A 21,671-nucleotide genomic window follows, 5' to 3' on the forward strand; every position below is an offset into this window, starting at 1 on the left:
TTCTACTCCATGTGCAAAATTTCAATTAAATCGGAGTAAAAGATTGGCCACTGTGGTCATATGAGTGTAAATCGGGTGAACGATATATATGGGAGCTATATCTAAATCTGAACCGATTTCAACCAAATTTGGCACGCATAGCTACAATGCTAATTCTACTCCCTGTGCAAAAATTCAGTTAAATCGGAGTAAAAGATTGGCCACTGTGGTCATATGAGTGTAAATCGGGCGAACGATATATATGCACCCAGAAAAAAGTGACCCCTTCTTTAAGTTAAAATGAACTCATTGTGAAGAAAGTTGAACTTCGTATAGCGCCAAAGACATTTTTATTTGTTTGAACGATGTGATTTTCGTAGATATTAGGTATAATGCATTCCATATATTAGTTAACATTTTCCTCTATTTATGTACCACAATACTACAGAATGAAAAAATTTAACTGATTTGAATTCATATATGGAATGATTTTATTGAAATTTTTTCATTCATTTGGACAAGTCTTACATATTTGTGGTAAAACTTTTACTTCATAATTAGAACTGCTTACCTTCGTTTTTAAATACAATTTTATTTATTTATATAAGCAATTTTATCTTCAATAAAAGACATGTTTTATTAATATATTGAATATATTTATTAAGAATCAACAGCATCGACTGTCCTTGAAATATTAGTTTATTATTCAACTATTTCCAATTTCCATGTGATATTATCAACTGTAAAACGCACTTTTTCTTCTTCTTGTACTTTTCACTTTTAATAAGTTGCTGCCTAACGATTTCAATACCTACAAATATAAAAAATCATAAACCATTTTTGTTACAAAAGGTTAGCGTCACTGAATATTACCTGATAATTGAAGATTCCAAAATGAAGACAAATGAAAGGGTTGTTATTCTGCTGGTGTTTTCTTTCTTTATACACCATGACGAACATTGATAGATTTATTTTCAAAAAACGAACATTTTTCTCACTAATTTAAAATAACAAATATTTTATATATTTTATTTGTTATTTATTATATTATTTTACCATATTATTTTTTAACAATCTCTCTGTATACCACAACAACGCGATTCCAACTAAAAAAACAACCCACGCGCAAACATATCGATACACCCACGCGCAAACATATCGATTACGATGACAGGTATCGATTACAGGTAACAATAGAAATATAGGAAAATTTCCTATATTCTAACAAGTGTGTTTCCTTAAGTTTTGAAAGGATTGCATACTTCTTAGTACGAATGAACTAAAATATTTTTCTATGCCAAGTGTTGTTCGTATGTATGAAAAACTTTCTATTATAAAGGAAGTCGCAGTTATCATTTTATAATAAATTTTACTAATTTTGAGGAAACTTGGTTTTAGTTCGGATTTTGTTTATTTTTACGAATGCTTTGTTATCGGTGAATAAAATTTTCTTGTTCAGTAGTAAATTCTTATACCCAGCGAAGAAAACAGTATGAGTAAAATTCCATGCCTTATTCTAGTTAATGAACTATTCCTAACTGCTTACAGTTTAGGAGTTTTTTACTGAAACGAGTAAATTTTATTATTTCTCACAAAAATTTACATTAATGGTAATAAAATGGATAAACCATATTGGTGAAAATTTTTTCCTTTAGTTTCGATGGCGCTTTTTTCTGGGTGTGGGAGCTATATCTAAATCTGAACCGATTTCAATAAAATTTGGCACACCTGACTATAGTACTAATTGTTCTTCTTGTGCAAAATTTTAAGCAAATTAGGGTAAAACTCTGGCTTCTGGGGCCATATAAGTCCATATCGGGCGAAATATATATATGGGAGCTATTTCTAAATCTGAACCGATTTCTTCCAAAATCAATAGGGTTCTATTCTGAGCCAAAACACATACTTATGCCAAATTTGAAGTCGTTTGGACTAAAACTGCGGACAGACGGACATGGCTATATCGACTCAGGGGCCCACCCTGAGCATTTTTTCCAAAGACACCATGTGTCTATCTCGTCTCCTTCTGGGTGTTGCAAACATATGCACTAACTTATAATACCCTGTTCCACAGTGTGGCGCAGGGTATAAATACATTAAAAATAGAATTTTAAATCAGGGACCGTAAATGCTATGAAAAAAGTTATTTTTATACCCACCATCATAGAATGGTTACGGGGGTATAATAAGTTTGTCATTCCGTGTGTAACACATCAAAATTTCCGACTATATCAAGTATATATATTCTTGATCAGGGAGAAATCCTAAGATGATATACGCATGTCCGTCTGTCTGTCGGTTGTAATCACGCTACAGTCTTTAATAGTGGAGCTATCGTGAAATTTGACACAGAATCGTCGTTTATCTGCACGCAGGCCAAGTTCGAAGATGGCCTATATCGGTGCAGTTTTTGATATAGCTCCCATATAAACCGATTGGCCGATTTGAGGTCTTGGGCTTATAGAAACCGTAGTTTTTATACAATTTGCCTGAAATGGGATATCTGGAGGTATTCTAGGACCATAAAGAGGTGTGCCGAAAATGGTCCATGTTTTGATGTAGCCTCATATAGAACGATCCCCCGATTTTACTTCTTGGGCTTCTAGAATCTGTAGTTTTTATTCAATTTGCCTGAAATTGTAAATCTAGATGTAATCTAGGACCATAAAGAGATGTGCCGAAAATTTTGAGTGTTGGTCCATGTTTAGATGTACCCCCCATATAGACCAATCTCCCGATTTTACTTCTTTGGCTTCTAGAATCCGTAGTTTTTACCCAATTTGCCTGAAATTGGAAATCTGGAGGTATTCTAGGAAAATAAAGAGATGTGCCGAAAATGGTGAGTTTCGGTCCATGTTTTGATGTTTCCCTCATACAGACTGATATCCCAATTTTACTTCTTGGGCTTCGAGAATCCGTAGTTTTTATCCAATTTGCCTGAAATTGGATATCTGGAAGTACTTTAGGACCATAAAGAGGTGTGCCGTAAATGGTAAGTGTCGGTCCATGTTTTATATAGCCCCCTTATGAACCGACCCTCCGATTTGGGGTCTAGATTCTAGAACTACTATTAGATGCGCTGAATATTGGTGTATCCCTCCATGTTTTTGGCATAGCCCCCATTAGACCGATCTCTCGATTTAAATCCTAGGGTTTCTAGAAATTGTAGTTTTTTATCCGATTTGCCACAAATTGACAATATACTGGCTTTTTTGACCTACAAAAAAGTGTATAGGATTTAGTTTTTATGGGTCCATTTGGTAAGGCATCCATATAGACCGATTTCAGATCTTGAGGGTACAGAAGGTGCACTGATCATGAAAATGGCTTGAAACTGAATGCAAAAATTTCCAGATTTTACTTTTCGTTATCATTTAAATAATTGGGGTACAAATTTACAGATTTTAGATCTAAAATCAAGGCGAGACCATTTTATTGCACAATTACAAGAGATTTTTATTATTCCTCTAAAACTCAAACAAAAAATGGTTCTTATGAATCAATAATCTGATCTAGTCTTCAAGGGTAAAATCCTTACATTTATCTTCGGAAAGCGCACTGGTTGAATTGATCTGAATATTTTATTTATCCGTCATAAAAAAACTGTTTTCAGGAGTTTTATTTTTTCCCTTAGAAAATAATACTCTTTTTTGGAGTTTTATTTTATTTTTTATAAAATAAACCCCATTTTTTTAAAGTTCACCGCTGATCTGATAATTACAATTTGTAAAGCAGTGTTATTACTTCAAGAAAAAGTGTTGCCAAAAATCCAAAACTACGTGCAGCCTTATATTTGGATCCGCGTCTTCAGTGCATAATTTGTTTTTCTCTTTGCAGATAAATAAAAGCCAATACGATTGATATACCTCTTTTTTTCGAGTTCTGGGAAGCAACAAGGTACATCATCCGTATTGGTATATATTGGCAAAAAAAGATGTACAGTGTGTTCCTGCAACCCAAGTGGAAAGAGCATTCTCTGCTCTTAAATTGGTACTGAGCCAACTGCGTTCAAATCTTTCCATTGAAAATTTGGAAAAAATTATGTTCGTTAAATTAAACAAATAAATTATTACAAACTTTATATGAGATAGACTCAGTAAAACAACGGAAACAGGAAACAACTCCTGAAATGAGTTTTATTTTCCGAAGAAAAAAATAAAACTCCCAGGGAGAGTTTTTAGTTTTACATCACCATAGATTCCGATATGAATCTATTGGTATATGACAGTTTAGGCCTCCGTTGACTCTAGGTTATGTTAGTTTTGGTGGCAGCCCGATGTATCAGGCTCACTTAGACTATTCAGTTACAATGGTATCCATTGTGATACCACATTGGTGAACTTCTCTCGTATCACTGAGTGCTGCCCGATTCCATGTTAAGCTCAATGACAAGGGACCTCTTTTTTATAGCCGTGCCCGAACGGCGTTCCACATTGCAGTGAAACCACTTAGAGAAGCTTTGAAACCCTGAGAAAGTATTACTGAGGTGGGATAATCCACCGCTGGAAAACTTTTTGGTGTTCGGTCGAAGCAGGAATCGAACCAACGACCTTGTGTATGCAAGGCGGGCAAGCTAACCATTGCACCACGGTGGCACGGTTGACACTCGAAGAGTTTTTGAGTTGACATTTTCCGAATAGCTGGTATTTACGGTCCCTGTATTAAATCGTTTGTTTAATTCCTTTGAATATTTTCGCGCAAACATTCTAACATACAAAAGAACGGACACGCTCTTTACGACTCAGTCCAAAAAGGCTATTGGCTTCCGGAAATGCTTTTTTTATTTTAATTTACGTTTTTTATTACATTAAAATTTAAACTTTTCATTTAAAAGTTACTCTTAAGCCGTCAACCGAGGTATTGGTGTATCTCTCACGATTACTTGTATGAGAATTCGTTTTACATTTGCATTGCAAACATGCCACACCATGATAACAATAATTCAATTAAAATGAAACACAAACCAAACAAATTGCAACAAACAAAAAAAAGACGTAAATGCGTGTATGCGTTCGTGCGATTGAAGCCTCTCACATTCCACGCAACGCCTCTGCTGGTGTTTTCTCTACGACAAAATGTTCAAGTACGATAACTGATAACCCTACACGAACCGATAACCTTCATATGCTCACACCCATACAGCTCTATACAGCAATCATATATCCAAGGATATTTGAGTGTTCATGTGTTTGTGTTTACAATGACAGGTTTTGCATGCAATTTCCGTTACTGTTATTGCTTATTAGGACGGATGAGTATTAACAGCAGCGTTGCCAGAATTGTTTCTCAAAAAACCGCTAGATTTGTCCAAAAAACTAGCCAAAAAAAGCAAAAAAATTTTAAAAAATAGCTAGAAAAAAGCTAAAATGTTTTGTATCAAAATTCACATTTTTGATTGAAATTTAACAAACTTAAAGGCTTTATTTCACTTAAAATGCATATTATTTTAATTGTATTCATTTTAATTCAATTTCTGTGAGACTGTAAGAAAATTTATGTCATATTAGCTCTGTTTGCATACTCGATACATTTTGGTTACTATCACAAATTTTTACTGGAAGTCCTTCGTTTATATTTCCTAGTAAAAACATTTTTCCCAGTAAACTTGTAATTGTCAGCTGGTTAATCATCAACAAGTCCAATGTGCGATATATTGCACAATGTCACATAGAACTGCATAAGAAAATATCAATATATTTCTTTTTAACTGAATTAATGATAAATTCGTGAACGTGTACACTTTTCCTAATTTTACCCAAGAGAATAAAACCCATTCTAACTGTCTTGCAAGTTTATACTGAATAACTTTTATTCGAAAATTTCCCATACAAACCTATTGTTGTCTAATTTTCGTAAATGTAAATCCATTCCATTAATATATAGCAGATTTGTTTTGATCCTATCACTACGAATTTTTTCATTTCATTTTTTTGATGTTAAAATAAATAATACCACATTCAAAACTTTATTTCCTTAATTATTTCTATGTTCGGTTCCAAAGATTTTGTACACTAATGATTTTGGTATTGATTCCGAGTCAAATTTGAATTTATTCGTTTTTTCAGCTTTTTCTTCATGAGCTATCACAGTGCTTTAAAAACGTGCTAACGACAACTTAAATTTCCAAATTCAGACTCGACTTTAACGGCCATTTTCATGTAGCTCCGTTTAGCTTTAACTTCGAGTTAACGGAAAGTAAATTGCAAATATCTTCTCTCCGGTTAACGTTAACTGAAAAATTTTTGGCAGTTAAGTTCCTAACTGGCTTATGGAATATATAGACAAGATTACAGCTATGTCCATAATACGATTTAAAAGTTCGTTAGTTAACGGGACCCTAACGGAGCTTCATGAAAATGGGGGTAAGTAGAAATTATTCTATCTATACGTTTTTAAAATAAAACGTTGAAAAACCTCTTCTATTTTTGAACGCTATTTTGGTTTGTGGTCAAGATACAAAAACTCCACAAATTTAAAGACTATTTCATTAATTTTAAGAATTTTTTAGAATTGACCCTAGCCTTCTTTCATGAAAAAATACCCATTTTTAAGTTGAATCACTTAACTATAAGGACAAAAACATTTATCGGCTATTGAAGAAGAGAAATTCACAAATGCTATTATAACCAAATTATAATAACATAAAAAAGATAAACGAGTCAAATGCTAATATTCCTAATCATTTACTGACAGTTTATATAAGGAATTAAAATATGTGGAAAACCTTATTCTGGCAGCAAGGCTTAGATAAAAACGAAGTTTTATCCATATTTCAATAGGAACATGTCGAAAATAAAAAAAGCCAAAATTAGCTAAAAGGGTCATGAAAAAAAGCCAGAAAAAAAGCTAAAAGCTAAATGCATTTTTTCCCCGCTAAACGTCTTCAAAAAAAGCCAAATCTAGCGGAAAAAAGCTAAATTGGCAACGCTGATTAACAGGAGCAACAACGACAACAATGGAATTTCTCATCAGCATTCCCAGTAGCTTTGTGCTAGAGCGCATTCATGTTCGTTTTCATAATGCAGTCCTGGTTATTAAATAATGCCAAAAATTCCTTATTACAATACCCCAGAGAGAGAGGGAGAGTGTAGGAGTGTAGGTGTTTCAGATGTGATAAAGGAAGTGCATATTCAAAAATCTTTACACATTTTCACACATAAATGAACACATGCGGATACATTTCATTATTAGAATAATTCGAAATTTTTTTGTGGAACGAATTATGCGGCATATTTAAAAAAAAAAAATCAAGAAATTTAAGAACGCCCCAATAGAGATAATGGAAATAGAGGATGCAACTTGCTATTGATGCTGCAGGTTTTATTCCATTTGGTACTTAAATCTATAGTAGTATCTATACCGAAAAAAATATCACCAAAATATTCCCAATTAAAAAATTGATTGAAGTTGAAAACTTTTTCAATTAAAAAATTAATAGATACTATTAATTTTTTAATCAAACTAGAAACATTAAGTCAATTAAGTTAATGATTAAATTTTTTTAAATTTTCAATTAAAAAAACAATTGATACAATTAACTTTTTAATCAAACTCGGAAGAATAAGAAAGTTAAACAAGTACGGATATACTTTTTAAATTTTTAATTAACTATAAATTTTTGAATCAAACTAAAAAGGATTTATTTATTTATTTATTATTTAATTTATTATAATTAGAAATTTCAATAAACTTATTTATACGGGCACTAGCAACTAGAGGCTATCGGCCTAAAAAAAGGATTAAAAAAAGTTATAGAAAGTGATTGAAATATAGTATAGCGATTACAAATAGTTTAATTTTTAATTAAAAACTTAATTGAATTTTGCAATCAACAATTAAAATTTTAATTGAATCAATTAACAAGTATATACAGCAGTAACTTCGGCCGGGCCGTATCTTAAATACCCACCACCATGAATCAAATATAATACTCGTAGTTTACTTTGAAAACTCTTCGTCATAGCGGGTTTCTTGATAATATATAGAATTTTAGGGGGTTTGATGACAAATGTTCTCCCAAGCAAATCACTTCAACCCGATTCTACCTATGAAGACTATATCAGATTCTGTATTTATGAGAACCATTTTTTTTTTTAGGTTTAGAGAAATCATAAACATATCGTGTATATGATGAAATAACGCCTTGATTTTAAATCTGTAGATTTTTTCCGACATTATTTAAATGAATACGATGAGTAAAATCTGGAAATTTTACTTTCAATTTCAAGCAATTCTCATGATCATTGCGCCTGTTATACCATGAAAGAAGTGTTTTCTTTTCCGAAGAACGAAATTTTAGACAAGCAAAGTTTTCTTTTGACACAAATTTTAGAGACAATCGTTGAATAGCCTATCAAAAATTCGGATTAGTTTGCTCTAAACGAAAATACTTTATACGAAAGGGGAATTTCGTTTGTCTAAAATTTCATTCCGGTGGAAACTATATTTTCTGTGGGTGTACCCTCAAGAAGTTAAATCGGTCTATATCGATGCCTTACCAAACGGACCGGTAAAAATAAATGCGATACAGATTTTTGAGTGTCTAAAATTCCTATTTGTGGTCAGCCGGATTCCAGAAGGGGCCATACCAAAACATGGACCAATGGACTAATGTTCCTCAAATACCTCTAGAATTCCACTTTCAGACGAATTGGGTGAAAATACGAATTCTAGAAGCCCAAGCAGTAATAGGACGAATTGGGTGAAAACACGAATTCTAGAAGCCCAAGCAGTAATAGGACGAATTGGGTGAAAACACGAATTCTAGAAGCCCAAGAAGTTAAATCGGGAGATCAGTCTATATAGGGGCTATACCAAAACATAAACCGATACGGACCATTTGGACACACCTCTTTATGGTCCTAAAATACCTCTAGATTTCTAATTTCCGGCAAATTGGATAAAAACTACGGATTCTAGAAGCCCCAGAAATAAAGTCGGGAGATAGGTATATATGGGGGCTATACCAAAACATGGACCGATAGGCATCATTTGCGACACACCTATTTGTGATCTTAAAATACCTCTAGATTTTCAATTTCAAGCAAATCGGCTAGAAGTAAAATCGCAAGATCGGTCTATATGGGGGTTATACCAAAAAATGGACCGATACACCTCAGTTTCGGCACACCTATTTGTAATCTCAAAATACCTCTAGATTTCTAATTTCAGGCAAATCGGATAGTAAATACAGTTTCTAGAAGCCCAAGGAGCAAAATGGGGAGATCGGTCTATACCAAAACATGGACCGATGGGCACCATTTTCGGCACACCTTTTTATGGTCCTCAAGTACCTCTAGATTTTCAATTTCGGGCAAACTATGGTTTTTATAAGCCCAAGACCCCAAATCGGGAAGTCGGTTTATATGGGGACTATATCAAAACTTGAATCGATATAACCCATCTTCGAACTTGACGTGCCCCAGAAAATGAGTCCCAAAATCCAAATGAATAAAGGCCCCAAAAGTGGCACCATGCTTCATAATGAATATGAGCTTCACGAAAATGGGCCACAAGAAAATGTTACTGAAGCCAGAATGTCATTTTAGGGCAATTTTCACTTTTGATTTAAAAGAAAGTGTGAAAATAAACTCTCAATAATATGAAGTTTAAAAAAACATTAAATATGTAGTATTGAGTACGAATCGTTTGGGAATTTGGACCCTGTCCCTAGGAGATAGTAATAAACAAAAGTTTTGCTATTCGAAACAAAAAAAGGACTATAGTTGCCACCACTGTCAAATCCTAGATGGATTATCAAAAAGGATGTTCATTTCCATTTGAAATATTGGGATTTATTTTCGTAATGTAAATGGGCCCCTAAAATTATCATCAACCATACTACTTCTATCACAATGGACTGAATAGTCTAAGTGAGCCTGAATCTTAATCGGGCTGCCACTTTAACCTTTAACCTATACTACTTCTACTTAGTGAGAGAACGTTTCGAAGAGTGTGTGCGTAACACCGCCTAGTCTCTATCACTGATTGTGATGATAGTTGTAGTGTACTTTTCTCTTATCAATGAGTGCTGCCAAGTTTTATCTTAAGCTCAATGGAATAAAATTTAAAAATCGCTTGGTTCAAATACACAACAGGAGTATGAGCCGTCATGGCAGTGTGTGACTGTATGTTCTTTAAGAAACGGATTATGATTGGTACATGGAACGTGATATCGCTATCGGACCACTCGCGCTTGGAGCAAGTATGCCGCGGGATGGAATGTTATAAACTAGAAATGCTAGGATTAAGCGAAATAAGATGGCTAAAAACTAGGACCACACGACTATCTTCAGGGCATCTCTTCCTCTACTCTGGAAATAACAATCACAAAATACGCGGATTTGGACTGATCGTAACACCTCACACTAGCAAATGTCTCCTGGAATTTAACCCTATATCGGATCGAATCATAGTAGCTAGAGTTAACTCTCGTTTCCGCAAAATATCGATAATACAATGCTATGCGCCCACTGAACCTGACGACGACGAAGCAAAAGATGAGTTCTACTCTCAGCTGGATAGCACAATGACCTCCCTCCCTGGAGATGACATAAAAATAATTATTGGAGACATGAATGCCAAAGTAGGCAACGACAACACAAACATTGAGTCAGTGATGGGCAGGGAAGGACTCGGGCCTATTCGCAACGATAACGGCAAACTTCTCATCAATTTCTGCACACGACACAACCTCTTCATAGGAGGTACAAGATTCATCCATAAGAACATTCACAAATATACCTGGAAATCACCTGACTGCCGTACTCGTAATCAAATAGACCATGTGTTAGTAAGCAAGTTATTCGCAGGCTCCTTGGAGGACGTAAAAACCCGTAGAGGCGCTTATATGGATAGCGTCCTCCAACTACTAGTGGGAACTTTCCGTCTAAGGCCTGCGGCGGTCAAACAAACAAAACAGACAGTAAAATACGAGGTATCGAAACTACAGGACCCAACAACCGTTGTGATGTATAACAACAGTTTAGCGTTAAACATTAAGGATGAAAACTGGGAAGAAGTTACAGAAACATGTAAGCAGACCGCGAAGGATATACTTGGAACTCAAAACAATCGGCGCAAACCATGGATAACCGACAACACATGGGCTGAAATACAGAAGAGGAAAAGCTAAACCACAAAAAATTATGAGAGTCAAGGATACGGCAGAGAAGCTCGCTACCAGAGCAGAATACAGACGAGTATCCTTAACCGTGAAGTTACTAGCGCAGAACGATAAAAACTTGTATTACAACAACATCGCCGACGAAAGCAAAGCGGAGCAAGCAGCAAACACAGGAAACATGCGCAAGGTCTACGCATCCATAAAGAAAATTGGTGGTAACAACATCAGAAATACGGCAATAATTAAAGACAGTGATGGCAACATTCTAACATCGCCAATGTCACAACTCAGTCGGTGGCGGGAATACTGTATTGAACAACAGCGAACCCTTGACAGCAGTACATGGCAACATCAACACCATAGGTTAGGTTAGGTTAGGTGGCAGCCCGATGTATCAGGCTCACTTAGACTATTCAGTCCATTGTGATACCACATTGGTGAACTTCTCTCTTATCATTGAGTGCTGCCCGATTCCATGTTAAGCTCAATGACAAGGGACCTCCTTTTTATAGCCAAGTCCGAACGGCGTTCCACATTACAGTGAAACCACTTAGAGAAGCTTTGAAACCCTCAGAAATGTCACCAGCATTACTGAGGTGGGATAATCCACCGCTGAAAAACTTTTTGGTGTTCGGTCGAAGCAGGAATCGAACCCACGACCATGTGTATGCAAGGCGGGCATGCTAACCATTGCACCACGGTGGGTCCCGTGGTGCCCATATACAAAACGAAATATTGGACATTTCAATCGAGAATCCAGCGACTGCAGAAATCGAAACCGCGCTACTACAGCTCAAAAATGGGAAATCCGCAGGTCCCGACGATATCCCTGCCGAGTTCCTTAAGTATGGAGCATCGACATTAGCCCAGCCACTTTATAGGGTAATTAGAACAGCGTGGGCCACAAACAATATACCAAAACAATGGAAGAAAGGAGTAGTAATAACAATCCCCAAAAAAGGAGATTTGTGCGAGTCTAAAAATTAGAGGGGAATAACCTTACTAAACTCCATTGCCAAGCTCATGGCAACACTGATACTTAACCGCATCACCCCCGCCGTGGAAAGTATACTTCGAAAGGAACAAGCGGGTTTCAGAAAGGGTAGATCTTGCTCAGACCACATAAACACCCTGCGGGTTATCATAGAACAATCAAGAGAGTTCAATTCCCAACTATATCTTCTGTTTGTCGACTTCGAACGCGTCTTCGACACAGTATCAAGAGAGGCATTCTGGGAAACACTAGCGGAAAAGGGTTTCCGCGAAAAAATAATATCACTTATCCAAGAACTCTATAACTCTTCTGAGAGTAGGGTACGGTTCAACAACGCCGAAAGCCTGCCTTTCACACTCACCAGCGGAGTCAGATAGGGCTGCATGCTCTCGCCAATATTATTCTTGCTCCTGGTAGATAAAGTGATGGAACAAACAAACTCGGAAGCTCCAAATGGGATAATATGGAATATGACAGAACATCTAAACGATATCGACTACGCAGATGATATCTGTCTGATAGCAGAACGATCAATAATTGCTCTGTAATGAAGATTGTGGAAAATTACCATCCCTTATGTGTACGTCTGTCGTCGACCTCAGACAAAGAAATTTCTTCTCATCTTTTTCAACCGAGCCTATCTAGTTGAAATTTTAAATTATTATCCATTTTTCTCAACAGAGTCTAATGGTCCTGGGTGCAGGGAATATGAGCATTGTCACATGTTTTTAAAATATCGCACCATTCAATTTTCACTAAACACACAGGGTAATAAAATCATTTATGCTGTGATTCATGGTCACGAAGTTAATGGATATACTCCAACCCCAACCAATTCGCGATGCCATTATAAAGATTGCAGTGTTTCGTGTGTGAACAAAATCACTGACACTGAAATACGCCTCAGTCATTGAATAGAATAGAAGTGAAAATTAACTTTAAAAAATCTTAACATGTCATCATCGACATTCATTATCCTGTATTGTATCTATGGCCGACAGGGCGATTCGTATTAAATGACAAAGGCAAGTGAATGGGAAAAAATATTGACCCATTAGCTAAAAGTTATGGTGATTAGAGAACAAGAGGAGGATAAGATGGGCCTGAGTTCAATTTTGGCTTCAATAGGGAATGGACATGCAATTCCACCATTAAATTGGTTCAGGGAGAAATAAATATTTTCTCTGCTATCATAAAGGCCAAATTTTCATAGGAAGGGTATAAGGCAGAATACCATGATTATGGCTATGGGCTAGCTAGCTAAAGCAGATTTTGGATTTTTTTTTTTAATTTTCGGTCTTGTTTTGGCTGGAACAAAGGAAGCTCTTCATTTAGGCCCATTAGCAGGAATTTTTGACACTTTTTTGGTTGCTTTTTTTTTCTTTCTCCCTCTTTCAGTATATTCCTCTTTCCCTTCCCGATATTTCTCATATTGAAAATGATTTCAAATCATCGCTTCACTTCATTTCCCAGACATGCCATTGGTATATGATTGGAACGAATGAATGAATGGCTAGATGGTTAGATAAATGGATGGATTTGTGGATCGGCTAACATCCACAATATTTCTCCTAAATGAGAAATGTCAATTTGGTTCTGAAGCAGAATATTGCCGATTGGTGATGATTGTGTTTGGGGTTTAGTTGTTTGGCTGATGATTTGTTTCGTCAAAACACGCAACTTTTCGGTTTCAAATGGATTTCCTTTTTCATCTGCAGGAATTTTTTGAGCCACAAACTTGTCAAAGTTGTAGGACAGCCGAGAAAACAATTCACAAAGAAGAAAAAGATGAAAAAGAGAAGCAAACAAACGTGAGGGAACGAGCCTAGGAAATTTTCCTATAATGGAAACTAAAACATTTGGTTTTTATCCAAAAACTTGGCGAGGTAGCTTGTGCGGGGCGTGAGAAGCCTTCTTGGGATGGGACGTTTGCATGGACTTTCCCCTAACGCAACGAAACCCATAGATATTTTATTGTCCAAGTTTGAAAACTAAAAAGTCTTCCTGTTGTCGTTACTGATGATACTGAACTGTTGTCGACAACTGTGAAGCCTAGAAATTGCATGTCAAGTCATATGATCTGTTGTTGACAGGATAGTTTTTTTTTTTTGGTTTGATTTTGCCTTCCATTTGTGTGTTTTAGCTTGATTGTCGACCGGTCGTTTGGTTTGGTTGGAATTGTTTTTATTCTGGTCTCTAGGAAAAATGATGAACTTCAAATGTTGCTGTTGACAACAGTGTCAAACGAAGCCTCTATCTCTCTGCAATATTACCAATGATGGGTTGTGATGATGTCCATGTTAACGCCATTTAGACTATAAGATATTTGACTACTACATATAAAGATAAATATTTGTCTCTGATTAGACGTGCTTTAAGGAAAATTTATTTGGGATAAGATGGAGATTACCACATATTGATTATGAATACTGCAAAATTAATAATTTAAACAAGTAAGGAAAGTCTAAAGTCGGGCGGGGCCGACTATATTATACCCTGCACCACTTTGTAGATCTAAATTTCAATACCATACCACATCCTATATATAAAGGTTTGTCCCAAATACATACATTTAAATATCACTCGATTTGGAAAGAATTTGATAGACTTTTACAAAACCTATAAACTCAAAATTTAAGTTGGCTAATGCACTAGGGTGGAACACAATTTTAGTAAAAAAAAAATATGGGAAACATTTAAATCTGAAGCAATTTTAAAGAAACTTCGCAAAAGTTTATTTATGATTTATCGCTCGATATATATGTATTACAAGTTTAGGAAAATTAGAGTCAGTTTTACAATTTTTCGACTAAGCAGTGGCGATTTTACAAGGAAAATGTTGGTATTTTGACCATTTTTGTCGAAATCAGAAAAACATATATATGGGAGCTATATCTAAATCTTAACCGATTTCAACCAAATTTAGCAGGCATAGCTACAATGCTAATTCTACTCCATGTGCAAAATTTCAACTAAATCGGAGCAAAAAATTGGCCTCTGTGGTCATATGAGTGTAAATCGGGCGAAAGCTATATATGGGAGCTATATATAAATCTGAACCGATTTCAATCAAATTTGGCACGCATAGCTAGAATGCTAAATCAACTCCCTGTGCAAAATTTCAACCATATTGGGCCAAAACTCGGGCTTCTGGGGCCATATATGTCCATATCGGGCGAAAAATATATATGGAAGCTATATCTAAATCTGAACCGATTTCAATCAAATTTGGCACACATGACTAAACTACCAATTGTGCTCCTTGTGCAAAATTTCAAGCTAATCGGGATAAAACTCTGGCTTCTGGGTCCATATAAGTGCATATCGGGCGAGAGATATATATGGGAGCTATATCTAAATCTGAATCGATTTCAACCAAATTTGGCACACATAGCTACAATGCTAAATCTACTCCCTGTGCAAAATTTCAACTAAATCGGAGCTAAAAATTGGCCTCTGTGGTCATATGAGTGTAAATCGGGCGAAAGCTATATATGGGAGCTATATATAAATCTGAACCGATTTCAATCAAATTTAGCACGCATAGCTATAATGCTAAATCTACTCTCTGTGCAAAATTTCAACCAAATTGGGTCAAAACTCTAGCTTTTAGGACCATATTAGTCAATATCGGGCGAAAGATATATATGGGAGCTATATCTAAATCTGAACCGATTTCAATCAAATTTTGCACACTTGACTATACTACTAATTGTACTACTAGTGCAAAATTTCAACCAAATTCGGCCAAAAATCTCGCTTCTGGGGCCATATAAGTCCATATCGGGCGAAAGATATATATGGGAGCTATATCTAAATCTGAACCGATTTCAATCAAATTTTGCACACTTGACTATACGACTAAGTGTTATGCTAATACAAAATTTCAAGCAAATCGGTATAAAACTCTGGCTGCTGGGTCCATATTAGTGCATATCGGGCGAAAGATATATATGGGAGCTATATCTAAATCTGAACCGATTTCAATAAAATTTGGCACACTTGACTACAGTACTAATTGTTCTTCTTGTGCAAAATTTTAAGCAAATTAGGGTAAAACTCTGGCTTCTGGGGCCATATAAGTGCATATCGGGCGAAATATATATATGGGAGCTATATCTAAATCTGAACCGATTTCTTCCAAAATCAATAGGGATCTATTCTGAGCCAAAACACATACTTGTGCCAAATTTGAAGTCGATTGGACTAAAACTGCGACCTAGACTTTGATTACAAAAATGTGTTCACGGACAGACGGACATCGCTATATCGACTCAGGAACCCACCCTGAGCATTTCTGCCAAAGACACCATGTGTCTATCTCGTCTCCTTCTGGGTGTTGCAAACATATGCACTAACTTATAATACCCTGTTCCACAGTGTGGAGCAGGGTATAAAAATTTAAATCCTTTGTGGCCTATACAAAAAATTTTATACAAGTATATCCGGTCGACAGTTCATCCATTATACGAGGATTTCCCATTATAGTATTGGATTGAAAAAAAAAAACAAGTGTATACGGCCGTAAGTTTGGCCAGGCCGAATCTTATGTACCCTCCACCATGGATTGCATAGAAACTTGTACTAAAGATTGTCATCCACAATCGAATTAATTGGGTTGTGGTATCTTAAAACTTCTTAATATCGTTTTCCAAATTGTGAGTTAGTCCATACGTGGTAGAGAGCCAGAATTGAAATATAGGGGTCGCTTACATGGGGGCTATATACAATTATGAACTTGATATAGACAAATGTTTGTGTGATTGTGGATCGATTTATCTGAGGCTATATATAACTATAGACCGATATGGACCTAGTAAGGCATGGTTGTTAACGGCCACATAACAGATTGGCTGATAAGTCCCCGGTCTGACATATAGATGGCGTCGCTAGTATTAAACTAATTGTCTGTAAGACAATTAGTTTGTGAGATAGAGCGTCTTTTGTGAAGCGACTTTTGTTATTGTGAAAAAATGAAAAAAAAGGAATTTCGTGTTTTGATAAAATCTGAAGGGGAAAAATACGGTGGAAGCAAAAACTTTGCTTGATAATGAGTTTCCGGACTCTGCCCCAGGGAAATCAACAATAATTGATTGGTATGCAAAAATCAAGCGTGGTGAAAAAAGCACCGAGGACGGTGGACGCCCGGAAGAGGTGGTTACCGACGAAAACATCAAAAAAAATCCACAAAATGATTTTGAATGACCGTAAAATGAAGTTGATCGAGATAGCAGAGGCCTTAAAGATATCAAAGGAACGTGTTGGTCATATCCTTCATCAATATTTGGATATGCGGAAGCTCTGTGCAAAATGGGGAGCTCACATTTGACCAAAAACAACAACGTGTTGATGATTCTGAGCGGTGTTTGCAGCTGTTAACTCATAATACACCCGAGTTTTTCCGTCGATATGTGACAATGGATGAAACATGGCTCCATCACTACACTCCTGAGTCCGATCGACAGTCGGCTGAGTGGACAGCAACCGGTGAACCGTCTCCGAAGCGTGGAAAGACTCAAAAGTCCGCTGGTAAAGTAATGGCCTCTGTTTTTTTGGGATGCGCACACGGATGAAAAAGACTGTTTTTCATATGTTTGGCTATAAACATTATATGTTTGGAACACAAATTTTAAACACAATATTTTTGAGTGCAAGCATATAATGTTCATAAACTAGCATAACATGTTTGGGACATATATGTTAATATGTTGGAACATATTATGTTTGGGACATAAAATGTTTGTAAATATAATATGCTTGGATGCAAACATATATTAATTTAGAAATAGCCTATAAGCATATATGTGTTTAGTAGCTTGGAGCGCTATTTAACAGGGAGCGATATTGAATTAAATTGGTGGTTGTTGCTTGTTATTACAAAATTAACATTTTATTTTTCCTTGGGCAATTGATCAGCTACTTCTTTGATCCTTACAAACTGTGTGGTCCGCTGTTCCCCGTCCGGCAAAAGGTAAAATTAAAATAAAAAAAATCATAAAATTGAATAATTTCTTCTACAATGTTTGTATTGCAGAATAAGGTGCTAAGAACTAAAAAATCTCGTGGAAGTGAGAAAGATGTGAGGGAATATACAATTAGGCAGAAACAAAATTTTGAGTATTCAGGTCGAAAACCTATGTTGTTAGCACCTATATTACCTGTTTATTTTCATAATTCATTATGACTGTAAATATATAAATAAATAAATAAAATTTTGAGCACAATATTGTTTGAGAGAATTTTTTTTAAGCATATAATATTTTTGGGTGCAAAATGCTTCCAAACATATTATATGTTCACATAATAACATATTGTTTTTTGGAAGACAACATTATTGAATTTGGATGCAAAAATACAAAATGTTTGGAACTTAGACTACCCAAACATATATTGTTTAGACCAATATGCTTTCAAACATATTATATATTGGAAGAGATCAAACATATAAATGTTTGGGCAATACCCAAAAATGTATATGCTTGAAGCAAAATATGTTTGGGAGTATATATTACAGAAGCGATTTTTTGTGAGGGTGTACACTCCTGAGTTCAATCGACAGTCGGCTGAGTGGACAGCAACCGATGAACCGTCTCCGAAGCATGGAAAGACTCAAAAGTCCGCTGGTAAAGTAATGGCCTCTGTTTTTTTGGGATGCGCATGGAATAATTTTTATCGATTATCTTGAGAAAGGAAAAACCATCAACAGTGACTATTATATGGCGTTATTGGAGCATTTGAAGATCAAAATCGCGGCAAAACGGCCCCATATGAAGAAGAGAAAAGTGTTGTTCCACCAAAACAACGCACCGTTCTACAAGTCATTGAGAACGATGGCAAAAATTCATGAATTGGGCTTCGAATTGCTTCCCCACTCACCGTATTCTCCAGATCTGGCCCCCAGCGACTTTTTCTTGTTCTCAGACCTCAAAAGGATGCTCGCAGGGAAAAAATTTGGCTGCAATGAATGAAGGTGATCGCCGAAAGTGAGGCCTATTTTGAGGCAAACCTGAAGAAGTACTACCAAAATGGTATCAAAAAATTGGAAGGTCGTTATAATCGTCGTATCGCTCTTGAAAGGAACTATGTTGAATAATAAAAACGAATTTTGACAAAAAAATGTGTTTTTCTTTGTTAGACCGGGGACTTATCAGCCAACCTGTTAAAGTCCATATTATCAAAGTTAAGTTTCAGTGCTGTGAAGTGGTTGAATATTATTTGAATTTTTTATACGTCGAAAGTTGTAAAAAAAATCGCACGAAAATATTCCCGATTTAATTCCAATTCTTCGGCAATACAAATAGCACTCGAATGTCAAAATGTTCTGAGTACGTACGAGGGCGGTTCGGAAACTTCTTAGCCTATCAATGAAAGAGAATAGTTAGTTTTTCAAACATATTTTTCAATATAATCTCCTGAAACTTTAATACACTTAGTCCAACGCTTTTCGAGTAATTATATCCCTTGATTAAAATAGTTGTCAAGGTCTACAAAATAGTGGTTTACAGCTGTAATTGCATCTTCATTTGAGGTAAAACGCTTGGCAGCAAGGATTTTTTTTTAGATTTGGGAACAAGTAAAAGTCACTGGGAGCTAAGTCAGGAGAATAAGGTGGGTGGTCAAGCAACTCGTACTTTAATTCGGTGATTTTAGCCATTGTTAAAACACTCTTGTGCGTTTGTGCGTTGTCTTGATGAAAAATTATTTTTTTGTGTAAGCCAGGACGTTTTTCTCGAATTTGTACATTTAATTGATCCAAAAGGTTGCAATAGTACTCTGAATTTATTGTTTTACCCTTTTGCAGATAGTCAATCAATAAAATACATTTGAAGTCCCAAAAAACCGTTGCCATAACCTTACCAGCCGATTGAATTGTTTTTGCCTTCTTTGGGGCACTTCCTCCAGCTTCAGTCCATTGTTTTAATTTTTCTTTTGTCTCTGGAGTATAGTGGTGGATCCATGTCTCATCAACAATTATGAAACGACGCTTAAAATCCATTTTATTTCGCTTTAAACGATCCAAACAAGCTTGAGAAATGTTCATTATTATGCCTTTTGTGATCGACTGTTAACAAATGCAGCACCCATCTTGCAGAAAGCTTTTTCATCTGTAGTTCTTCATTTGAGATGCTATGATATTAGCAATTTCACGCACTTTTATTCGTCTATCATTTAATACCATATCATGCACTTTGGCTACAATTTCTGTTGCTGTTTTTGGACGTCCACTACGTGGTTCATCTTCAATGCTTGCACGACCACGTTTAAATTCAGCAACCCAATTTTTCACTGTTGCATATGAAGGAGCACTTTCACCTAACACATTCCTAACACCATATCATTATGAATTTCTTGTCCCGATAAACCTCTTTTATGTAAATATTTAATGACAGCACGCATTTCTAATTTTTCCATTGTAAAAAAATTGCGGATGCGTCTTTTTTGAACAGATGTTTCTATATGAAGGAGTTGCCAGATCGAAACAAAATTTAACATGTGTTCATAACAGAGATGGAAGTTCCCAAAACACTTAACTTTTTTCTGTTTTTTTTTTTTTTTGTTTACACCGCGCTTTTTGTGCTAGGCTAAGAAGTTTCCGAACTGCCCTCGTATGTAATAGATTTTCAAAGTGTTATTCTAATACCAGTGTAGGGTACAACAGTACCTCTTATACTGAAATTGCCACTTTTATTTAAAGGCAATTCACATAATAATAACAACTCTAATTTGAATATGTCTTTATCCAAAATTCTACTACAAATTCATTCAACTATTTCCATGTTTTTGGGTTATCAATCTTTGCCACAGCTCAACATTTCATCATTGTGATTGTTGCCAAAAGCTTTAGTATTCTTCCAAAGGCATTGTTCCACAAACAAAACACCAGGCGAAATTTCATCCATCCATTATCGCTTTAGCAGCAAGTGAATGGGTCGTCGTTTGTTTTCTTTTTATTTCACCGCCTTCAATCATCACACGACGATCACAATGAAATTTGTTGACAGAGTTCATGATGTATATGAGATTTGCATGTGTAAACAAAATTTACTTTAATTGCTTAAAAAATTACACAAAATAATTAAATAATACACAAGTATTTTATCATATCGCTGCTACATAGCTCAGATTTAATGGCGTCATTTAGGTGGAGGAGGAGAATAATGGAGAAATAAGCTACGAAATAAAATTGTAATAACCGGCGGACCACCAAAGTGATTTTTGAGTAAAAATATTTTTGTTTTTGAATATTCGACTATTTTATTGGGAGCGCAAACTAAAAATCGGAATTTTTTGAAAATTTATTCCGAAGCAAATTCAAAAAAAAAATTGATAAATTGAAATATTGCCATAGCTAGCCACTACTTTCCATCTTTCTGGGAACCTATGGACAGGGATGGATGTAGTTACTTTTTTGTAAATTTTGGCAAAATTTTCTATAGACATAAAATTTTGACAAAATTTTCTATAGAAATAAAATTTTGACAAAATTTTCTGTAGAAAAAAATCAAAAATTTTCTACAGAAAAAAAATGTTGACAAAATTTTCTATAGAAAAAAACATTTTGACTAAATTTTC

General features: G+C 35.5%; 1 long non-coding RNA gene across 1 annotated transcript; it reads right to left on the reverse strand.

Moving 5' to 3' along the window:
• Nucleotides 1-551: 551 nt before the first annotated feature.
• On the reverse strand, nt 552-1,061 carry LOC142242004 (uncharacterized). Its single transcript, XR_012723912.1, has 2 exons — nt 853-1,061; nt 552-790 (listed from the first exon to the last, which is right to left on the reverse strand). It is a non-coding gene; the product is annotated as an uncharacterized LOC142242004 (long non-coding RNA).
• Nucleotides 1,062-21,671: the final 20,610 nt, after the last annotated feature.

This window comes from Haematobia irritans, chromosome 5 (assembly GCF_050003625.1).
Source record: "Haematobia irritans isolate KBUSLIRL chromosome 5, ASM5000362v1, whole genome shotgun sequence".
Classification (NCBI taxonomy): domain Eukaryota; kingdom Metazoa; phylum Arthropoda; class Insecta; order Diptera; family Muscidae; genus Haematobia; species Haematobia irritans.